Source organism: Diadema setosum, chromosome 16 (assembly GCF_964275005.1).
Source record: "Diadema setosum chromosome 16, eeDiaSeto1, whole genome shotgun sequence".
In the NCBI taxonomy this organism is placed as follows: domain Eukaryota; kingdom Metazoa; phylum Echinodermata; class Echinoidea; order Diadematoida; family Diadematidae; genus Diadema; species Diadema setosum.
Genome location: NC_092700.1, coordinates 37662732 through 37676511, shown reverse-complemented (window position 1 = coordinate 37676511; position 13780 = coordinate 37662732). Strand labels below are relative to the sequence as shown.

The 13780-nt window shown below is 43.9% G+C and overlaps 1 pseudogene; it reads left to right on the top strand.

The window, feature by feature from the left end:
• Nucleotides 1-4242: 4242 nt before the first annotated feature.
• Nucleotides 4243-7268, top strand: LOC140240103 (uncharacterized; annotated as a pseudogene).
• The last annotated feature ends 6512 nt before the right edge of the window (nucleotides 7269-13780 follow it).

The following is a 13780-nucleotide window of genomic DNA, read 5'->3' as shown; positions in this document are numbered from 1 at the left end:
TTCTTTAATTTCCTCTCGAGAACATGTGTCTATATTATATAGACAAAGTCAGACTTTTCATTAAACCACCCATTCATTTGATTCGGACTTTTCTTACTTCATGTTTTATATATTTCATGTTTGTTAAATTTGTTTTCATCAAAAAATTTTGGTGTTTTGTGTTTATAGAATTGTCACTGGAAGTACGCTAAGTATTCCACTGCTCAGTTGTACAGGATATAAATAAGAGTGTGAGAGAGGGTGAGAGAGGGAGAGGGAGAGAGAGCTCGATAAATTTCCAGAGAATATTTTCTGTCCTCTTTCTCTTTTTTTTTTTATTATTATTCTAGGGAAGGGAAGGAAAAAAAGTTCATTCGTCCATGACACATGTCCGAAGTCATTATGTTAATTAGGCACCCGTTGGAATCCATGGGTCTCAGGGCCTCGTATTTTTCTTTAATATTTCTTTTCCCACGTTATGGGGGGAAAGAAAAATATTTTTGTCTTCATTTGCTCCCTCTTTTTTATTTTCATCACCAAAACTTGGTTTGATGGACCATAAAGATCCACCCATTATTTTCACTTGTACGATAATTTCAAAAATAGGCGGTCGGCAAAGCGAGGTTTTCCTCTACGTCCGCACATGTCTTATGAATATTCATGTTTACAGCAGCTATGACGAATGGACAGCGGCGGCGCGTGTAATCTGAAATGGAAGGGCGCGATCGGCAAGGATAAAAATTTAAGTGGATATTTAGCCGTCCTAAACAGTTTGACAATGATACCCGACGTGAGATCAAACTAAATGACGTACCTGAGCTGCATAGTATCCTGTAGTTGTGCAAAATACAATAAAATAGCAGCATTCGCTGTTTTCATCTGGGCACGCCAATGGCGAACTGTACGTAAATGCCCTTGTATGACCGAGCCGTGCATTACCATATGAGAGCCCATATCACGTACGTGCACGCAGATTGTGTGTTTCGTGTAACCATCGTCAATACATACACAGGCGCATGCAGGCCTGTAATCTGATATAGAAAGGCACGATCGGCAAGGACAAAATTTAAGTGGATATTTAGCCGTCGACATCACTGCTAAACGGTCTGAGTACAATGATACCCGACTTGAGAGTAAACTGAATGACGTAGCTGAGCTGCAGAGGATCCTGCAGTTTTGGAAATAAAATACGGCTTCCCGTGTACCGAGATCGCACCATGATATGCAACGCAACACAGCGACGGGCTCAATGCATACACATAATTATCTCTCTGCGATATATTGCCCGTACCGTACCCGGTACCCATGGTGTGTCATGTCTCCGCCAACGATCAGCTGGGCGAGCGAGAATGCTCACAGTGCTACCACAGATTGTATAGAGTTCTGTGGGTGCGACCTGAGCCCGTGAGCTGGCGCGAGCGCGAGCTGTACATCGTGTGCGTGTGTGTGTGTCCGCAAGAACGATTGATGATAGAGCTTTCGCCACGCACTGACGCGGGATACCAGCGCGCAAACGCTGCACGTCGATGTTTGTCTTTTGTTTTTCCTTGTTTTTTGTACCGCTCTCGACGTCGACACGGAGGAGGAGCGCGGACGAAACCCGAACGGGAAATAGAAGAGACCCTCCCGCTGCCGACGGCACCGGTCTGGGGGGCCCGGAGCCGGCGGCTTCGGAGGAGATAGCCGCACAAAATAAACCACGGGAAGGCATGGGGGCCATCCTTACGCGATTATAATATAGGACTGGCAGCACCCGTGGAAATCCACGGGTCTGAGGGCCCCATATTTTTAGATTTATATATATTTCTTTCGCCCCGTTTTATTAGTTGAAGCGAAAGAACTTCGTGTTTTTTTTTTATACATGAGTCCTCTCTGGCCCCCACAGACACACATCTTTTCTCTTCCTCTTAAGCTTGAAAGAAGCTTACATTGTATATCATGATTCATACTTCTTTTACCACATTTTCATTAAAAAAATTATTTTCCCTCCCAACGCAATCCCATCTAACAAGTTGTCGTCCGTTCCTAATGTTGATACACCTGTTTGATCGATCATTACACACACATAATAAGACACACACACACACAAACACACACACACCTTTTCGGTTCAATAAAAAGATGCAAATGGGTTATATCATCATTTATATCCCTTTTCCGATGTTTTTATTTGAAAAACCCGTCTGTGCTCCTTCCACCCGATGACAATCTCATCTGAGGTTTATGACTTGTTCCTGAAATGCATTTGATGGATCATTCATTGTTCCCCCTTCTCTCTCTCTCTCTCTCTCTCTTATTGTGATGTTCTTTAATTTCCTCTCGAGAACATGTGTCTATATAGACAAAGTCAGACTTTTCATTAAACCACCCATTCATGTGACTCGGACTTTTGTGGTATTTTCTTACTTCATGTTTTATATATTTCATGTTTGTTTTCATCAAAAAAATGTGGTGTTTTGTGTTTATAGAATTGTCACTGGAAGTACGCTAAGTATTCCACCTCTCTGTTGTACAGGATATAAATAAGAGTGTGAGAGAGAGTGAGAGAGGGAGAGGAAGAGAGAGCTCGATAAATTTCCAGAGAATATTTTCTGTCCTCTTTCTCTTTGTCTTTTTTTTTTAATTATTCTAGGGAAGGGAAGGAAAAAAAGTTCATTCGTCCATGACACATGTCCGAAGTCATTATGTTAATAAGTAGGCACCCGTTGGAATCCATGGGTCTCAGGGCCTCGTATTTTTCTTTAATATTTCTTTTCCCACGTTATGGGGGAAAAAAAATATTTTTATCTTCATTTGCTCCCTCTGTTTTATTTTCATCACCAAAACTTGGTTTGATGGACCATAAAGAACCACCCATTATTTTCACTTCTACGGTAATTTCAAAAATAGGCGGTCGGCAAAGCGAAGTTTTCCTCTACGTCCGCACATGTCTTATGAATATTCATGTTTACAACAGCTATGACAAATGGACAGCGGCGCGTGTAATCTGAAATGGAAGGGCACGATCAGCAAGGATAAAAATTTAAGTGGATATTTAGCCGTCCTAAACACTCTGACAATGATACCCGACGTGAGAGCAAACTAAATGACGTACCCGAGCTGCACATCAGTATCCTGTAGTTGTGCAAACTACAATAAAATAGCAGCATTCGCTGTTTTCATCTGGGCACGCTAATGGCGAACTGTACGTAAATGCCCTTGTATGACCGATCCGTGTATTACCATATGAGAGCCCACATATCACGTACGTGCACGCAGATAGTGTGTTTCGTGTAACCATCGTCAATACATACACAGGCGCATGCAGGGCCTGTAATCTGATAATAATATAGAAAGGCACGATCGGCAAGGACAAAATTTAAGTGGATATTTAGCCGTCGACATCACTGCTAAACGGTCTGAGTACAATGATACCCGACTTGAGAGTAAACTGAATGACGTAGCTGAGCTGCAGAGGATCCTGCAGTTTTGGAAATAAAATACGGCATTCGTAGCTTCCCGTGTACCGAGAACGCATCATGATATGCAATGCAACACAGCGACAGGCTCAATGCATACTGCCCGTACCCGGTACCCATAGTGTGTGTGTCATGTCTTCGCGACCGATCAGCTGGGCGAGCGAGAATGCTCACAGTGCTACCACAGATTGTATAGAGGAGTTCTGTGTGTGCGACCTGAGCCTGCGAGCTGGCGCGAGCTGTGCATCGTGTGCGTGTGTGTGTGTCCGCAAGAACGATGATAGAGCTTTCGCCACGCACTGACGCGGGATACCAGCGCGCAAATGCTGCACGTCGATGTTTGTCTTTTTTTTTTTCTTTATTTTTTGTACCGCTCTCGACGTCGACACGGAGGAGGAGCGCGAACGAAACCCGGCCGACCCAATAGAAGAGCCCCTCCCGCTGCCGACGGCACCGGTCTCGGGGGCCCGGAGCCGGCGGCTTCGGAGGAGATAGCCGCACAAAAAAAAAGCACGGGAAGGCATGGGGCCATCCTCCCACGATTACTATATATAATTCCGTCAGGGATTACGTTGACAAGAGAGAGACCCGATGACGCATGCGCAGATTCCCCAATTCGTTGACGGCGCATTTGCACTGAAGCACGGCTTCGGATGCCCGTTTTTCCCCTGGAAATATCGGCGCGATCCTCAAGAATAGGTTAGCGCTTTAGTGGAATATTGGAACTTTAAGTCTCTTAGTCGAAGTGTAAGTCACTTTAGAGACTATATTTTACGTTTCCGTTATCAAAAAATTAACGATCGGTATGGAGGCGAGCACGGCTGCCTCTCCCAAAACTCCAGCGGAGCCCGCTAAAGCTGGCCCGCTGGTTCCGGGCACCGGCAAGGTCGGTATCCCGGTAGAAAAACACGCAAGCGGCAAAGCCGCAGTAGCTATCAGTAACACCGCGAAGAAGACGATCGCTTCGTCGGTCAGTAATACGAAGGTGAAGAAAGGTACTGCCAAAACCGTAGCGGGATCTTCACAACAAAAAACTTCTGCTCATATGACTGAATTCGCCGAAAGGCTTGACAAAATGGAAAGTTTGCTTTCCAAAGTGATCGAAGCTCTCCCACAAGCGACCGCAAATTCATCGTGTTCGCCGGCCAACATGGCGACCGCCACGGGCAGTGGCGAGCAAGATATGAGTACGCGGGGTGCATACTATCCAACCGCGCAACACGCGGACATGAACTTGCCGGATAACTCGCCCACTGGGCAACTGGATATGTGCATGACAGATCATGACGACGATACTGCGTCTGGTTTCGACCACGCAGAGCAGATCCCGCAGTCCCAAGTGGAACAGTTTGAGATCCCCACCATAGCAGCTAAATTCGCGATGCCCACTGACATTGGGGATCCAATAGACGATGAAGTGGCAAAGTCGACTACCTATATCTCATGACTCACCAACTCGAACTGAAAGTTCTGGAGGATGTGGTTGGAAAGTAGGCTATCCCTCTCCAAACAATTGTCAGCTCATCGATGTGCCCAAAGTGAATCCGCCTATCTGGGAGTTTCTGCCACCAGCGACCAAGAGTCGGGATCTAAAGCTACAACGGGTGCAAAAATCACTTACAAAGGGATTAAATGCGTTCACAAGGTCGCTCTCAGCAGGTTGCATGTCTGATACGCAGCAAGATGCCCTCGCTCTGATTTGCAACGCGAATTTCGAGCTCAACTGTCTCCGTATGGAGCTGATCAAACCAGACGTAAACTCTAGATTTGCACATTTGTGTAAGCCATCCCTCCCTGCTACCCGTCTACTGTTTGGAGACGATCTAGGAAAGCAAGTCAAGGACTTGAAAGATCAGCAGCTAGCGGCAGCTGGAGTCATGAAATCGCAAGGGAGGGCGAGACCAATCGCGGCGTATCAGCGCTCGCTCAGGACGCGGTTTTCAGCATGCTGCATATAACAGACCGTTAGCTGGATCTACTGCTGGACCTTTTTTTAGGCCAGAATTACAACAGGAGGGGCAGGCAGCCACCTCACACACAAACGCTAAGCTCGTCGAGCCAGGCAACCCAACAGACAGCCCAGCGCACTGGCGTAGCCAGGGGGGGGGGGCGATGGGGGCGGTTGCCCCCCCCCCCCCCAAAAAAAAAAATCAGGTTTTGTTTTGTTTTGGTTTTTTTTTTTTGGTGATTTCTCAAATGTTGATTCCATCAAATATGCGTAAACGAGATATCTCAATTTCAACCTTAAAAAGATAAAAGCTCCATCGGAAGGGAAGGGTGGAGATAACACTCGCCCACGCCTTCTCCCTGCTCCCCCCCCCCCCCCCCCGGCCATGCAAAGAAGTAGACTGTGGCTATACCCAGATCGCTTTATTTCAATTCTAAAAACGCAAAAGCTCCGCGAGAGGGAAGGGGAATCCCCCTTCCCCTAAGCTCTATAGCTCACTAGACTTTATACATACGCACAGATGGTGCACATTCGGAATAAGAGCTAAATTCCGTGATTTTAACACTTCGATGAAAAAGTATTGTACCAAAAATTTGCACCAGATCGCTGAATTTCAGGTCTGAAAACGCAAAATCACCTTCGTGTGGGAGGGGATATGCCCCTATCTATACACCCTCGTGTGCATGCTTTTTCTGTTTGATTGCTGAACAGACAGCGTTCATGATATTCAGTGTAAGAATTAATACAAGAAGACTAGTGTATCTGAATTATACCATTTTATAAGCAAATTGTTCAATAATAATCTACACTAAAATATACTGCAACCTTAAACAAGTGGGACTGTTTCAACTCGTTAAAACACGCAAAAACATGCATGAAATTGCACCATTTGCAACATCAAAATGCAAAAAGTTCTCGCCGTGGGAGGGGGGACACCCCCTCCCACACCCTCCCCTACCCCCTCGATCGCTCCGCTCGCTTGGGTTCAGTCGCGTTCATGATATTCAGTGAAGAGAATTATTACAACAAGTGTATTTGAATTACACCATTTTATAGGCAAATTGTTCAATAATAATCTACACTAAAATATACTGCTACCTTAAACAAGTGGGACTGTTTCACGTCGATAAAACGCGCAAAAACATGCATCAAATTGCACCATTTGCAACATCAAAATGCAAAAAGTTCTTACTGTGGGAGGGGGACACCCCCCTCCAACACCCTCCCCTACCCCCTCGCTCGCTCCGCTCGCTCGGGTTCAGTCGCATTCATGATATTCAGTGAAAAGAATTAATACAAGAAGTGTATCTAAATCATACCATTTTATAGGCAACTGTTCAATAATAATCTACATCAAAATAAACTGCTACCATAAACAAGTGGGACTGTTTCACGTCGATAAAACGCGCAAAAACATGCATCAAATTGCACCATTTACAACATCAAAATGCAAAAAGTTCTTACTGTGGGAGGGGGGACCCACACCCTCCCCTACCCCCTCGCTCGCTCAGGTTCAGTCGCGTTCATGATATTCAGTGAAAAGAATCAATACAAGAAGTGTATATAAATTATACCACTTTATAGGCAAATTGTTCAATAATAATCTACATCAAAATAAACTGCTACCATAAACAAGTGGGACTGTTTCACGTCGATAAAACGCGCAAAAACATGCATCAAATTGCACCATTTACAACATCCAAATGCAAAAAGTTCTTACCGTGGCAGGGGGGACACCCCCCTCCCCCCCCCCCCTCGCTCGCTCCGCTCGCTAGGGCTCGGTCGCTTCGCTCCCTCGCAGACTAACCGCCCCCCCCCCCCAAGATGAAATCCTGGCTATGCCGTTGGCCCAGCGAGGTGGGCACTCCCATCGAAGGAAGTAGGAGCTGATACCGCCGAAACGGTGAGTAATCTCTGCTTACCTAATCACACTAGACTTGGCACTAGATCTAGTAGTACATTGAAACATGATAGGCCTATTGGAGGTCGACTGAGGCTATTTAGAAATAACTGGAGGACAGTGACACATGATCAATTCATTCTGAACTCAATTTCTGGCATGAAATTGGAATTTAAGGAGGGAAAATTCCCCCCTACAAGCACAATAAATCCTCACTCCTCTCGGAGAAATTCAATTGACAATGCTCGTGTGCATGAAGAAATCAGAAATCTGCAGACAAAAAATGTTATTGAGCAATGCAGTCATGTGGAAGGAGAGTTCATCTCCAATGTATTCCCACGCCCCAAAAAGAATGGGGGCATACGGTTAATTCTGGACTTGTCAGAGTTAAACAAGTGCCTTGTGCAGTCCAGGAAACCCGCTCATGAGGACCGCCCCCAGGCCTCATGAGGCCCAGGGGGAACGCCTCATGAGGCCCCCCTATTAACTTCATCTCACATCTGACGTATAAATTGTCGCAACTTTGCACGGTGATTTTTTGTTACACACACATGTCCACTATCCATGATGAAAAGAAGAAAAAAATCCTATCTGTTTTTTTTTTTTTTTTTTTTAATATCGAGTTTTAATCAACCGATGCAGAGCGCCCATTAAAACACGTGTGTTTTAATGGGCGCTGCATGAGGCGGGGGGGGGGGGGCGGTCCTCATGAGGCGAGGCAGTCCTCGTACGCGGGGGCGGTCCTCATGAGCGGGTTTCCTGGACTGCACAAGGCACTTGTTTAACTCTGACAAGTCCAGAATTAACCGAACTTTTGCAATAACGAATTGTAACCCCCTCCCCACACACACACACACACACACACACCCGAACCGATACCACATTCCTTCCTGATGAAACGACTTCCCAATGTTGATAAATACATTTTATGTATTCTAATGTATTGCACCCGCACGCAAGCACCACTCTGAATTCATAAACAAATCCGCCAAACCAACTCATCAAAGTCAAAGCTGCTGATAAAATCAATATCAACGTTTATGCCAGCAACAGCTTACAAGGTATCCCTACCCACGCGCAGCTAAAGAACACATACGCAAAAAGCTGACATAATAAACACATTCTTCCATCATACACACACACACACACACACACGCGCGCACAAACGGACACGAAATTATCATGTGCGCGCGGACATACACACTTCCTTGAAACCTCACCATGACTTTTTACATGGCATGTTTGCATGGATGTAGCCATGTACCCATGTTAGTTATGTGTAAGTATTTCAATGACTATGTCCAGAACGATATTACCCAGCAAAATGTGCTTCGAGAGCGGGCGACAATCCGTGAGCCCTCGTCACGGATTGTCGCCAGGCGACAATCCTTGACGGGGGCGACAATCCGTGCCGCCAACGCCCGTCACGGATTGTCGCCCCGAGCAGCAGGCGACAATCCGTGTCGCAACAGTCGTCCTTTCCGTCAATTTGCTCTGTCGAAAAAGAAAATAATACATTAATTATTATTCATATTTTGCGTATTACTAACGTTTTTGTATCCTTGCCGTCTTAATGTCTCCATATTAACATGATAAAATGCTTATGCATGCACTATGGAAATCTTTGCATTTAGAACAAAACGTGACGAACATTTTTGGGGTGCATGTGTATTATACCTTCAGGGTGGCACACTTTCGCTTTTCCGAGATCTCGAATTATCCCAGAAAAGCGGGATTTTGCACAGTCATGAATTATTCATGTGTTGCCGCAGGGTTCGCTGCCTCCTTCTCTCTCTCTCTCTCCTGTACAATGTGAATAGACTTGCTCTTCATCTTTGAGACGTGTGGGTTTAAAATAATCACCTTAAAAGATGCGCATGGTAGAAGATTCTTTTTTTTCACGTATGTGTTATATCGATATTTATAAGCTCTTGCCATGACCCTTTTTGAAGGTGTGTTTTCACGGAGCACGCGAACGAATGGCAAAATCCAGCATTCCTATTTTAGTCTGCAAAAGATCGCCAAACGAACGTGAGGGTTCGGAAGCATCGTCAATTGTTCGCCAACATCGTTTTTACTTCGGCGAGAATTTCAAAAAAAGTTTGGATTTTTTTTTGCGAACCTTTTCCGCACACTTGGTCGTGATTTGCTCGTGAATTGTTCTGGTAAGGGTGGGATTTCACGGAGCACGCGAACGATTTGCGAATGACGCGAATGGCAAAATCCAGCATTCGCATTTTAGTCTGCAAAAGATCGCCAAACAAACGTGAGGGTTCGGAAGCGTCGTCAATTGTTCGCGAATGTCGTTTTTACTTCGGCGATAATTTCAAAAAGTTTGAAATTTTTTGCGAACCTTTTCCGCACACTTAGTCGGGATTTGCTCGTGAATTGTTCTCGAAAGTGTCTTTAAAGCTTCGTCATATGCGCAAGACCTTCGCAAGACACGCGCGATGTTCGCAAAATGTTCGTGAAACCCCAAACAGACTCCGAAACTTCGGAGAATGTCTTGCGTATGTTACGCGAAATCTGCGAAGTTTTTCCGATCATTTTACGACGTAATCGCGAACTGTTCGCGTACCTTTTGAGACATTCTCGCGAACGTTTAGCGCACGTTTGAGGGATGTATGCCCTGTACGTTTTCTACAAATAAAAATCGTAGTATACTTCTAAACATCAAACAATTAAATATTAACAACTATAGTAACGACAGAAATTAAAGACTAGCAAAGAATTATTTGATATACAAAAAAAAAATCGCAGAATACACTTAAAATCAATCTTAAAGGGAAGGTAAACCCCAAGAGCAATGTGGATTGAGTGAAAGCAGCAGCATTAGTAGAACACATCAGTGAAAGTTTCAGGAAAATCGGACAATCGATGCAAAAGTTATGAATTTTTAAAGTTTTGATGTTGGAACTGCTGGATGAGGAGACTACTAGAGGTTATGACGTATGAGTGGACAACAATACCAAGAAAATATAAAGAAAATTCTGCAAAAATCCATTTTTCATGAAAATTACAAATTCCATCAACTTGATATTGACATATGTTAAGGGTAGCAATTTTTCTTCCTGCTTTCTGAAAGCGGTTGGTCCATTGCTCTTTCGTAATTCTAGAAAAGTGAATTTTTGTTGAATTTCCTTTATATTTTCTTTGTATTGTTGTCCACTCATACGTCATATCCTCTAGTAGTCTCCTCATCCAGCGGTTCCAACACCAAAACTTTAAAAATTCATAACTTTGGCATCGATTGTCCGATTTTCCTCAAACTTTCACTGATGTGTTCTACTAATGTTGCTGCTTTCACTCACTCCACATTGTTCTTTGGGTTTACCTTCCCTTTAAGTATGTAAATTTCATTTGAACTATAGAGATTATGTGTTGGAGGAACTGCAACAAAAAAAAAAGGAACAAATGCTTTACTAGTGGAGATACGTCCTAGGGGGAAAAAATGTAGGCAAACACACGATAGAGAAATGAGAGAAAAAGAAAGGAGAAATACAGGAAAGAAAAAAAAATCAACTCAAGAAAGCTTTTTGAGTTGATTTTTTTCTTGCTTCCACCTCTCCTTGCTACATTTTCTCCCATGATTATTGAAAATGTTTCGTTGTTCGCATTTCCGTCGCGTGTTCTTCGTGTACGTAACATGCTGTACTTTAGCAATGATACACACGACAATCGCACATACGTCGTGGGAACTTCGCACAAATTGCGCAAGAATAGTTTTCGGCTTCATTGTCGGAAAACATTCGGAGAAAAACTTTTCCGAATGTTGGATTTTGTCATTCGCGTCCTTCGCAAATCGTTCGCGTGCTCCGTGAAATCCCACCCTAAGTGTCTTTAAAGCCTCGTCATATGCGCAAGACCTTCACAAGACACGCGCGATGTTCGCAAAATGTTCGTGAAACCCAAAACAGACTCCGAAACTTTGGAGAAAAGATGTATGTTACGCGAAATCTGCGAAGTTTTTGCGATCATTTTACGACGTAATGGCAAACTCTTCGCGTACCTTTTGAGACATTCTCGCGAACGTTAAGCGCATGTTTGGGGATGTATGACCTACGTTTTCTACAAATCAAAATCGTAGCATACATCTTAACGTCAAACAATCATTAACAACTATATAGTAAAAAAAAAAGAAATTAAAGACTAGCAAAGAGAAAGAAATGTTTGACTTAGAAAAAAATATCGCAGAATTTGAAGTATGCCAAAATTATCTTTGACACTAGAGATTATGTGTTGAAGAAACTGAAAAAAAAAAATCAAATGCTTTACTAGTGGAGATAGGTCCTAGGAAAAAAACTGTTGGCACACACACAATAGTGAAATGAGAGAAAAAGAAAGGAGAAATAGAGGAAAGAAAAAAAAAAACTTCAACTCAAGACAGCTTCCACCTCTCCTTGGGTACATTTTCTTCCATGATTATTAAAATTTTTCTTTGTTCGCATTTCCGTCGCGTGTTCTTGTGTACGTAACATGCTGTACTTAAGCAATGATACACACGACATTCGCACATACGTCGTGGGTACTTCGCACAAATTGTGCAAGCATAGTTTTCGGCTTCATTGTCGGAACACATTCGGAGAAAAACTTTTCCGAATGTTGGATTTTGTCATTCGCGTCCTTCGCAAATCGTTCGCGCGCTCCGTGAAATCGGGGTTAACCCTGCACACTTGGCAGTGAATGCTTGAACACAAGCATCGTTAATATCAAGCTGTAGCTAGCCTCGTTTCAGGATTATGTGAATTTGCGATCATACCATGTTATTCACATCCCTCTAGCGGGTACGCATACGCAATACGAACAAGTGACAGTGTTAGTGAGAGCTCGCATACCCCCGTCATTGTGGTCATCTTTCAAACATTGAGCGATCTCGAAAATATAACTGTGATTGGCGAGTAGCCTGCATGTACTGTTGAGTGGTTGAGTGTAGTCGAACGCGTTCGTTTCTGATTCTAAATTAGAATTCTTTTCCATCAATCAATAGAGATCTAAGGGTTGGTTTTCAACTTTTGATTATGAAAAGATCGTCTGGTGGCAGATTTGTTCAGGAAAAGACATGTTATACCCTCTGCCAGAATCCATATAGCTTACAGAGGCACTGGCGTAGCCGGGGGGGGGGGGGCCGATGGGGGCGGTCGCCCCCCCCCCCCCAAGATTTGGACCGGGGATTTGGGAGGCGGAAAAAATGCGTGTATACTGTATGCATGCACATGAAGCGGGTCTCCTTTGCAACCTTTCATCAAATAAGATATCTTTTTGAATATTTCACTCAAAAGGTGCACCAGATCGTTGAATTTCAATGCAAAATCTCTCGTGCTTGGGAGGAAAACTCCGAAAACTCAAGGTTCCCTCATGTATAAGAGGAATTTCCTCTTTTAATCGACCCTTTCCTCCCTCAGTCCCCCCCCCCCATCAGTTTTTTTTTTTTTTTTTTTGATTTCCCAAATGTTGGTTCCATCAAATATGCCTATACGAGATATCTCAATTTCAACCTTAAAAAGGCAAAAGCTCCATCGGAAGGGAAGGGTGGAGATAACACTCGCCCACGCCTTCTCCCTGCTCGCCCCCCCCCCCTTCCGCCATGCATAGAAGTAGACTATGGCTATACCCAGATCGCTTTATTTCAATTCTAAAAACGCAAAGACTCCGCGAGCGGGAGGGGGAATCCCCCTCCCCCTAAGCTCTACCTCACTAGACTTTATACATACAGATGGTGCACATAAGAGCTAAATTCCATGATTTCAACACTTCAATGAAAAAGTATTGCACCAAAAATTTACACCAGATCGCTGAATTTCAGGTCTGAAAACGCAAAATCACCTTCGTGTGGGAGGGGATATGCCCCTATCTACACCCTCGTGTGCATGCTTTTTCTGTTTGATTGCTGAACAGACAGCATTCATGATATTCAGTGTAAGAATTAATACAAGAAGATTATTTAAATGATACCATTTTATAGGCAAATTGTTCAATAATAATCTACACTAAAACATACTGCAACCTTAAACAAGTGGGACTGTTTCACGTCGATAAAACGCGCAAAAACATGCATCAAATTGCACCATTTGCAACATCAAAATGCAAAAAGTTCTCACCGTGGGAGGGGGGACACCCCCCTCCCACACCCTCCCCTCTACACTAGAATATACTGCAACCTTAAACAAGTGTTACTGTTTCACGTCGATAAAACGCGCAAAGACATGCATCAAATTGCACCATTTGCAGCATCAAAATGCAAAAAGTTCTCACCGTGGGAGGGGGGACACCCCCCCCCTCCCACACCCTCCCCTCTCCCCTCGCTCGCTCCTCTCGCTCGGGTCCAGTCGCGTTCATGATATTCAGTGAAAATAATTAATACAAGAAATGTATTTAAAATCCAATACCATGTAGGCAAATTGTTCAATGATAACCTACATCAATTACAGCAACCTTAAACAAGTGGGACTGTTTCAAATCGTTAAAACACGCAAAAACATGCATCAAATTGCACCA